General features: G+C 44.7%; 1 protein-coding gene across 4 annotated transcripts in view; it reads right to left on the bottom strand.

The window, feature by feature from the left end:
- PNOC (prepronociceptin) overlaps positions 1-8,320 on the bottom strand; it is a 45,808-nt gene extending 37,488 nt beyond the window's left edge. For all 4 annotated transcript variants that reach the window (XR_012054782.1, XM_072926247.1, XM_072926246.1 and 1 more), the window contains exon 1: positions 8,211-8,320. The gene's annotated coding sequence lies outside the window, so the exon portion shown is untranslated. The remainder of the gene's footprint in view (positions 1-8,210) is intronic.
- Between the last annotated feature and the right edge of the window lie 1,036 nt (positions 8,321-9,356).

Raw genomic sequence — 9,356 nt, forward strand, 5'->3', positions numbered from 1 at the left:
GACACAGGTGACACAGGTGGGGATGTGGCACCGCGTTTAGGGGACAATTCATGGCCGAGACAGAGGTGACAGAGGTGACACAAGGTGGGGAGGTGGCACCAGGGGAGGGGACAATGAGGGGACCAGAGTGAGATGGCAGAGAGGTGACACAGGGTGGGGATGTGACACCAGGTTTGGGGACAATTGAGGGACCAGGCAGAGGTGACACAGGGGGGGATGTGGCACCAGGGGAGGAGACAATTGAGGGGACCAGAGGTGACAGAGGTGACACGGGGGGGAGGTGACACCGCGTTTGGGGACAATTCAGGGACCAGGCAGAGGTGACACAGGTGACACAGGGGGGAGGTGGCACCGGGTTTGGGGACAATGAGGGAGCAGAGTGAGATGACACAGAGGTGACACAGGGGGGGGATGTGACACCGCGTTTGGGGACAGTGAAGGGACAATCCAGGGACCAGGCAGAAGTGACACAGGTGACACAGGTGGGGATGTGACACCGGGTTTGGGGACACTGAGGGGACAATGAGGGACAGAGGTGGGGAGGTGGCACCAGGGGAGGGGACAATGAGGGACCAGACAGAGGTGACACAGGTGACACAGTGGGGGGAGGTGGCACCGGGTGTAGGGGACAATGAGGGACCAGAGTGAGATGACACAGAGGTGACACAGGGTGGGGATGTGACACCGCGTTTGGGGACAATGAGGGACCAGACAGAGGGGACAGAGGGGAGGGGACAATTGAGAGGACCAGAGGTGACACAGGTGACACAGGTGACACAGGTGGGGATGTGGCACCAGGGGAAGTGACAATCCGGGGACCACAGAGAGGGGACAGAGGTGACAGAGGGGGGGATGTGGCACCAGGGGAGGGGACACTGAGGGGACAATGAGGGACAGAAATGGGGATGTGGCACCGCCTTTAGGGGACAATTGAAGGACCAGAGAACGATGGCAGAGAGGTGACACTGGGGGGGATGTGACACCGCGTTTGGGGACAGTGAGGGGACCAGAGGTGACACAGGTGACAGAGGGGGTGGGGGGATGTGGCACCACGTTTAGGGGACAATTGAGAGGATGAAGCAGAGGTGACAGAGGTGACACAGGTGGGGACATGGCACCAGGGGAGGGGACAATGAGGGGACCAGACAGAGGTGACACAGGGGGATGTGGCACTGGGGAGGGGACAATGAGCAATTCAGGGACCAGAGTGAGATGACACAGAGGTGACACAGGGGGGGATGTGACACCGCGTTTGGGGACAATCCAGGGACAATTCAGGGACCAGGCAGAGGTGACACAGGTGACACAGGTGGGGAGGTGGCACAGGGGAGGGGACAATCCGGGCACCAGAGGTGACACAGGTGACACAGGTGACACACGTGACACACGTGACACACGTGACAGAGGTGACACAGGGGGGATGTGGCACCAGGGGAGGGGACAATTCAGGGACCAGAGTGAGATGGCAGAGAGGTGACACAGGGGGGGGATGTGACACCGCGTTTGGGGACAATGCAGGGACCACAGAGAGGGGACAGAGGTAAAACAGGTGGGGACACGGCACCAGGGGAGGGGACAATGAGAGGACCACAGAGAGGTGACAGAGAGGGACAGACATGGGGATGTGGCACCGGGGGTGGGGACAATGAGGGGACAATGAGGGACAGAGGGGGGAGGTGGCACCAGGGGAGGTGACAATGAGGGGACCCGGCAGAGGTGACAGAGGGGAGGGGACAATTGAGAGGACCAGAGGTGACACAGGTGACACAGGTGACACAGGTGGGGATGTGGCACCGGGGGAGGTGACAATTGAGAGGATGAAGCAGAGGTGACAGAGGTGACACAGGTGGGGAGGTGGCACCGGGGGAGGGGACAATGAGGGAGCAGAGTGAGATGACACAGAGGTGACACAGGGGGGGGATGTGACACCGCGTTTGGGGACAGTTCAGGGACAATCCAGGGAGCAGGCAGAGGTGACACAGGTGACACAGGGGGGAGGTGGCACCGGGTGTAGGGGACAGTGAGGGGCCCAGAGGTGACACACGGGGCGATTCTTTCCCATTTCCCCTCATTTTTTCCTCATTTTTCCCTCATTTTTCCCCTTTTCTCCACATTTTTTCCTAATTTTTCCCCTTTTCCCCCTCGGTTTTTTTCCTCATTTTTTCCCTTTTCCCCCTCTTTTTGTCCCTCATTTTTTCCTCATTGCTTCCCCCTTTTCCCACATTTTTTCTAATTTTTCCCCTTTTTCCCCCCTTTTTTCCCTCATTTTTTTCCCTTTTCCCCCTCCTTTTTTTCCTCATTTTCCCCACATTTTTTTCTCTCATTTTTTCCCATTTTCTCCCCATTTTTTCCCACATTTTTCCCACATTTTTTCCTCATTTTTTCCCCTTTCCCCACACATTTTTTCCTCATTTTTTCCCATTTTCCCTTTTTTTTTCTCATTTTTCCTACATTTTTTCTCTTTTTTCCCACTTTTTTTCTCATTTTTTCCCCTTTTTCCCTCATTTTTTCCTCATTTTTTCCCTTTTCCCACATTTTTCCCTCATTTTTTCCCCTTTTCCCAACATTTTTCCCTCATTTTTTCCCCTTTCCCCCTCATTTTTCCCTCATTCTTTCCCCTTTTTTCCCCACATTTTTTCCCCTTTTTCCCCACTTTTTTCCCCTCATTTTTCCCCTCATTCTTCCCATTTTCCCCTCATTTTTTCCCTCATTTTTCCCATTTTCTCCACATTTTTTCCTCATTTTTTTCCCATTTTCTCCCCTCATTCATTCCCTTTTCCCCACATTTTTTCCTCATTTTCCCCCCTCATTTTTCCCCATTTTCTCCACATTTTTCCCACATTTTTTCCTCATTTTTCCCCTTTTTTCCAATTTTTCCCTCATTTTTCCCCTTTTTCCTCCTCATTTTTCCCTCATTTTCCCCCTTTTTCCCCCATTTTTTTCCTCATTTTCCCCTTTTTCTCCACATTTTCCCTCATTTTTCCCTCATTTTTTTCCCTTTTCCCCCTCATTTTTTCCTCATTCTTTCCCCATTTTCCCACATTCTTTCCCTCATTTTTCCCCTTTTCCCCCTCATTTTTTCCCTCATTTTTTCTCCTTTTCCCAACATTTTTTCCCTCATTTTTCCCATTTTCACCACATTTTCCCATCATTTTTTCCCTTTTCCCAACATTTTCCCCTCATTTTTTTCCCTTTTCCCAACATTTTTTCCTCATTTTTCCCTCATTTTTCCCCTTTTTACCCTCATTTTCCCCCTCATTTTCCCCATTTTCTCCACATTTTTCCCCTCATTTTTCCCCTTTTTCTCCCCATTTTTTCCCCTTTTTCCCACATTTTTTTCTCTCATTTTTTTCTCATTTTCTCCACATTTTCCCCCATTCCCCCACATTTTTCCCTCATTTTTTTCCCTTTTCCCCCTCATTTTTTCCTCATTCTTTCCCCATTTTCCCACATTTTTTTCCTCATTTTTCCCCTTTTCCCCCCTCATTTTTCCCTCATTTTTCCCCTTTTCTCCACATTTTTCCCTCATTTTTCCCTTTTTCCCTCGTTTTTTCCCATTTTCCCAACATTTTTTTCTCATTTTTTTCCCGTCATTTTTCCCCTCATTTTTCCCCCTTTTCCCACATTTTTCCCTCATTTTCCCCCTTTTCCCCCCATTTTTTCCCTCATTTTTCCCAATTTTCTCCACATTTTTCCTCATTTTTCCCATTTTCTCCACATTTTTTCTCTCATTTTTCCCCTTTTTCTCCACATTTTCCCTCATTTTTTCCCTCATTTTTTCCTCTCATTTTTCCCCATTTTCTCCCCATTTTTTTCCTCATTTTCCCCCCTTTTTTTTTCTCATTTTTTCCTACATTTTTTCTCTTTTTTCCCCCTTTTCCCCCTTATTTTTCCCACATTCTTTTCCCATTTTCCCATATTTTTCCCTCATTTTTCCCATTTTCCCCCTCATTTTTCCCTCATTTTTTCCCATTTTCCCACATTTTTCCTCTTTTTTTTCCCCCCTTTTTCCCCCCTCATTCCCCCCCCCCAAAACCCCAAATTTTCCTTTTTCCCCCCCAAAATTCCAAACCCCACCCACCCCCCAGGGGCAAAAAAATCCCATTTTTCCATAAATAAAATCCCATTTTCCCACTCATAAAATCCCATTTTTCCACCAATAAAATCCCATTTTTCCACTCATAAAATCCCATTTTTCCACTCATAAAATCCCATTTTTTCCATTCATAAAATCCCATTTTTTCATAAATAAAATCCCATTTTTCCACTCATAAAATCCCATTTTTCCATTCATAAAATCCCATTTTTTCATAAATAAAATCCCATTTTTCCACTCATAAAATCCCATTTTTTCCACTCATAAAATCCCATTTTTTCCACTCATAAAATCCCATTTTTCCATTAATAAAATCCCATTTTTCCCTCAATAAAATCCCATTTTTCCATGAAAAAAATCCCATTTTTTCCCACTCCCCTCATTCATTCCGGAGCAAAACAACGACAAAAAAAAATCCCAAAAAATCGAATTTTAAATGGATTTTTTTGCTGTTTTTTTTAAATAAAAAAATTCCAACGTGTGCTGAGCTCCAGGTGGATTTTTCCATATTTTTTCCCATATTTTTTCCATATTTTTTCCATATTTTTTTGGGAATAAATCCCGGCAGAGGCAGCAGGTGCCGCTGAAATGGGATTTTCTTCGCTCCATTTCACTCCCGACCCTTTTTTCCCGTGAGATTATCCCAAAAAAAAATATTAAAAAACCCCAAAAAATCAAATTTTACCATCCACGAATCGTCCTGGTGTGAAACCAACAAAAAATGCTAAAAAATGGCAAAAAACCCCAAAAAAAACACCAAAAAAACCCCAAAAAACCCCCCAAAAACCCAAAAACCCCCAAAAAAACCCAAAAAACCCCAAAAAAACCCCAAAAAAACCCCAAAAAAACCCCAAAAAAACCCCCAAAAAAACCCCAAAAAAACCCCAAAAAATTAAAAAAAAATCGGATTTTTTGGCTTATTTTTCCCTGTCTTAAACGAGGCCGGAACCCAAAGGGATGTGGGAAAAAAAAGGAGATTTTAATTTAAAAAAATCAAATTATTTTCCCCAAAAAATGTCATTAAATCCCCCCAAATTTTCACTCGGTGCTGGAGGAATTTTGGGGGAATTTTTGGGGATTTTGGGATCGGTGGGAGAGGAGAAAAAAAGGAAAAATAATTAAAAATTCGGATTTTTGGTGGTTTTTTGAAGGGGGTAATTGGCTCTAATTGGGGGAAATGAGGCGGTGAAAAGGCAGATGGAAAAGGGAAAAAAAGGGGAAAAAAGGGAAAAATGGGAATTATTTAATTTTATTTATTTTATTTGGTTTATTTTGGGGTTTTTATCCCCTTTTTTGGGGTTTTTCTCCCCTTTTTTGGGTTTTTTATCCCTTTTTTTTGGGGTTTTTGGGGGTTTAAGTGGACAAAGGAGGGAAATGAAAGGAAAGAGAAAAGATGAAAGATAAAAGAATAAAATAAAATAGAATAAATGAAAATGGAATAAAATAATAAAATAAAATAAAATAAAATAAAATAATAACAAATAAAATAAAATAATAAAATGAAATGAAATGAAATAAAATAAAATAAAATAAAAAATAAAATGAAATGAAATGAAATAATAAAATAAAATAAAATAAAATAACATAAAATAACATAACATAAAATAAAATAAAAGGACATGAAATAAAATAATAAAATAAAATAAACAAAAATAAGAGACAATAATAAAATAAAAACGAAAATAAAAGAAATAAAGGAAATAAAAGGAATGAAATAAAGAAAAGAAATGAAATAAAATAAATAAAAATAAAATAATAAAAGAAAATAAAGAAAATAAAATAAAGAAAATACAAAAGTAAAATAAAATAAAAAAAAATAAATGCAATAAAAAGAAAAGAAAAGAAAAGAAAAGAAAAGAAAAGAAAAGAAAAGAAAAGAAAAGAAAAGAAAAGAAAAGAAAAGAAAAGAAAAGAAAAGAAAAGAAAAGAAAAGAAAAGAAAAGAAAAGAAAAGAAAAGAAAAGAATAAATGCAATAAAATGAAATAAAATAAAATGGAATAAAAGAAAAGAAAATAGAATAAAATAAAAGGAAAGGAAAGGAAATAGAATAAAATAAAAGAGAATAAAATAGAATAAAATAAAATTAAATGGAATAAAATAAAATTAAATAGAATAAAAGAAAAGAAAATAAAATGGAATAGAATAAAATAAAATACAATAAAATACAATAAAATTAAAATTAAAATGGAATAAAATAAAATGAAATAAAAGAAAATAGAATAAAATGGAATAAAATGGAATAAAATGGAATAAAATGGAATAAAATGGAATAAAATGCAATAAAATAACCCCCGGCTCCCGTTTCTCTCCTGTTTTTCCGGGATTTTTGTTGCTGGGAGGGGACGGAGCGGGAATGGGGCAGGGGCCGAGCGGGAGCCTTCATCCCCCACCAAAAACCACAAAAAAACCCAAAAAAAACCCCCAAAACCCCAAAAAACCGAAAGAAATCCCAAAAAAACCCCAAAACCCCGAAAAACCACAAAAAACCCACAAAAAAACCCCAAAAAACCCCAAAAATACCCCAAAGAAGCCAAAAAAACCCCCCAAAACCTCCCCCAAAAACCCCAAAAAACCGCAAAAGAACCTCAGAAAACCCCCCCAAAGAACCCCAAAAAAACCCCAAAAAACCCCCCAAATAACCCCAAAAAAATTCCCCAAAACCCCCTAAAAAACGCCTAAAAAAACCCCAAAAAACCCCCCAAACCCCCCAAAAAACCCAAAACCCCCTAAAAAAACCCTAAAAAAACCCCAAGAAACCCCCCAAAAAAACCCCAAAAAATCCGAATTGTTGCGTGGCCGGTTGGGATTTTGGGGCTGGAAGGAAAATCCCGGGGGGAGGAGGAGGAGGGGGGATGAAGAGGAAGAGGAGGATGAGGGTGATGAAGAGGAGGAGGAGGGGGAGGACAAGGAAGAGGAAGAGGAAGAGGAAGAGGAAGAGGAGGAAGAAGAGGAGGAAAAGGAGAACGAAGAGAATGAGGATGAGGAAGAGGATGAGGATGAAGAGGAAGAGGAGGAGGAAGAGGAAGAGCAGGAGGATGAAGGGGAGGATGAGGAGGGTGAAGAGGAGGAGGAGGAAAAGGGGGATGAAGAGCAGGAGGAGGAGGATGAGAATGAGGAGGAAGAGGATGAGGAACAAGAGGATGAGGAGACTGAAGAGGAGGAAAAGGAGAAGGAAGAGGATGAGGATGAACAGGAGGAAGAGGAGCAGGAGGAGGAGGAGAAGGATGAAGAGAAGAATAAGGAGGATGAGGAGGAGCAGGATAAACAGGAGGAAGAGCAGGAGGAGGATGAGGAGGAAAAGGAGGAAAGGGAGGAGGAGGAGGATGATGAAGAAGAGGAGGAAGAAGAGGAGGAGGATAAAGAGGGGGATGAGGAGGAAAAGGAGGGTGAGGAGGAAGAGGAGGAAAGGGGGGATGAAGAGGAGGATAAAGAGAAGGAAGAGGAGGAAGAGGAGGAGGATGAGGAGGATGAAGAGGAGGAGGAAAAGGAGGAGAAGGAGGAGAAGGAGGAAAAGGAGGAGGAAGAGGATGAAGAGGAAGAGCAGGATGAAAAGGAGGATGAGGAAGAGAAGGAGGAGGAGGAAGAGGAGGAAAAGGGGGATGAAGAGGAGGAGGAGGAAGGGGAGGAAGAGGAGGAAGAGGATGAGGAGGAAAAGGAGGATGAGGAAGAGGAGGAGGATGGGGGGATGAAGAGAAGGAAGAAAGGGAGGAGGAGGATGAAGAGGAGGATGAGGAGGATGAAGAGAAGAATAAGGAGGATGAAGAGGAAGAGGAGGAAAAGGAGGATGAGGAAAAGGAGGATGAAGAGGAGGATGAGGATGAACAGGAGGAAGATGAGAAGGAGGATGAGGAGGATAAACAGGAGGAAGAGCAGGAGGAGGAGGAGGAAGAGGAGGAAGAGGAGGCTGAGGAGGAAAAGGAGGGTGAGGAGGAGAAGGAGGAGGAGGAGGAGGATAAACAGAAGAAAAAGGAGGATGAGGAAGGTGATGAAGAGGAAGAAGAGGGGGACAATGAAGAGGATGAGGAGGACGATGAGGAGGATGAAGAGGAGGAAGAGGACGGTGATGAAGAGGAGGAAGAGGAAGAAGATGAAGGCTGCAGCCCTCTCCCGTACCTGCGCAGCTCCGGCTCCGCGCGGCTCCGTCCCGGCACTGCCCGAACCGCCGGAGCGCCGCGGCTTTTATAGCGGGGGGGAAACCACGCCCCCTCCGCGTGCGCAGAGACCACGCCCACCACTGAGAGACCGCCAATGAGAGAGCGCGGACACGGACCGAGACCACGCCCACAGAGAGGAGACCACGCCCACCAAATGGAGACCACGCCCACCCGCCGAGACCACGCCCACTCGTCTGAGACCACGCCCACCTAAGGGAGACCACGCCCACCCAATGGGGAACTGGGAACTGGGAACTGGGAACTGGGAACTGGGAATTGGGAATTGGGAATTGGGAACTGGGAATTGGGAACTGGGAATTGGGAACTGGGAACTGGGAATTGGGAATTGGGAATTGGGAATTGGGAACTGGGAACTGGGAACTGGGAATTGGGAATTGGGAACTGGGAATTGGGAATTGGGAACTGGGAATTGGGAATTGGGAACTGGGAATTGGGAATTGGGAATTGGGAACTGGGAACTGGGAACTGGGAACTGGGAATTGGGAATTGGGAATTGGGAACTGGGAACTGGGAATTGGGAACTGGGAATTGGGAATTGGGAATTGGGAACTGGGAACTGGGAACTGGGAATTGGGAATTGGGAACTGGGAATTGGGAATTGGGAACTGGGAACTGGGAACTGGGAACTGGGAACTGGGAATTGGGAATTGGGAATTGGGAATTGGGAACTGGGAATTGGGAATTGGGAACTGGGAATTGGGAACTGGGAATTGGGAACTGGGAATTGGGAATTGGGAATTGGGAATTGGGAACTGGGAGCTGGGAACTGGGAACTGGGAATTGGGAACTGGGAACTGGGAATTGGGAACTGGGAACTGGGAACTGGGAACTGGGAATTGGGAACTGGGAATTGGGAATTGGGAACTGGGAACTGGGAACTGGGAATTGGGAACTGGGAACTGGGAACTGGGAACTGGGAACTGGGAATTGGGAATTGGGAATTGGGAATTGGGAATTGGGAATTGGGAACTGGGAACTGGGAATTGGGAATTGGGAATTGGGAACTGGGAACTGGGAATTGGGAATTGGGAATTGGGAATTGGGAACTGGGAATTGGGAATTGGGAACTGGGAACTGGGAATTG

This window comes from Taeniopygia guttata, chromosome 3 (genome assembly GCF_048771995.1).
Source record: "Taeniopygia guttata chromosome 3, bTaeGut7.mat, whole genome shotgun sequence".
In the NCBI taxonomy this organism is placed as follows: Eukaryota; Metazoa; Chordata; class Aves; order Passeriformes; family Estrildidae; genus Taeniopygia; species Taeniopygia guttata.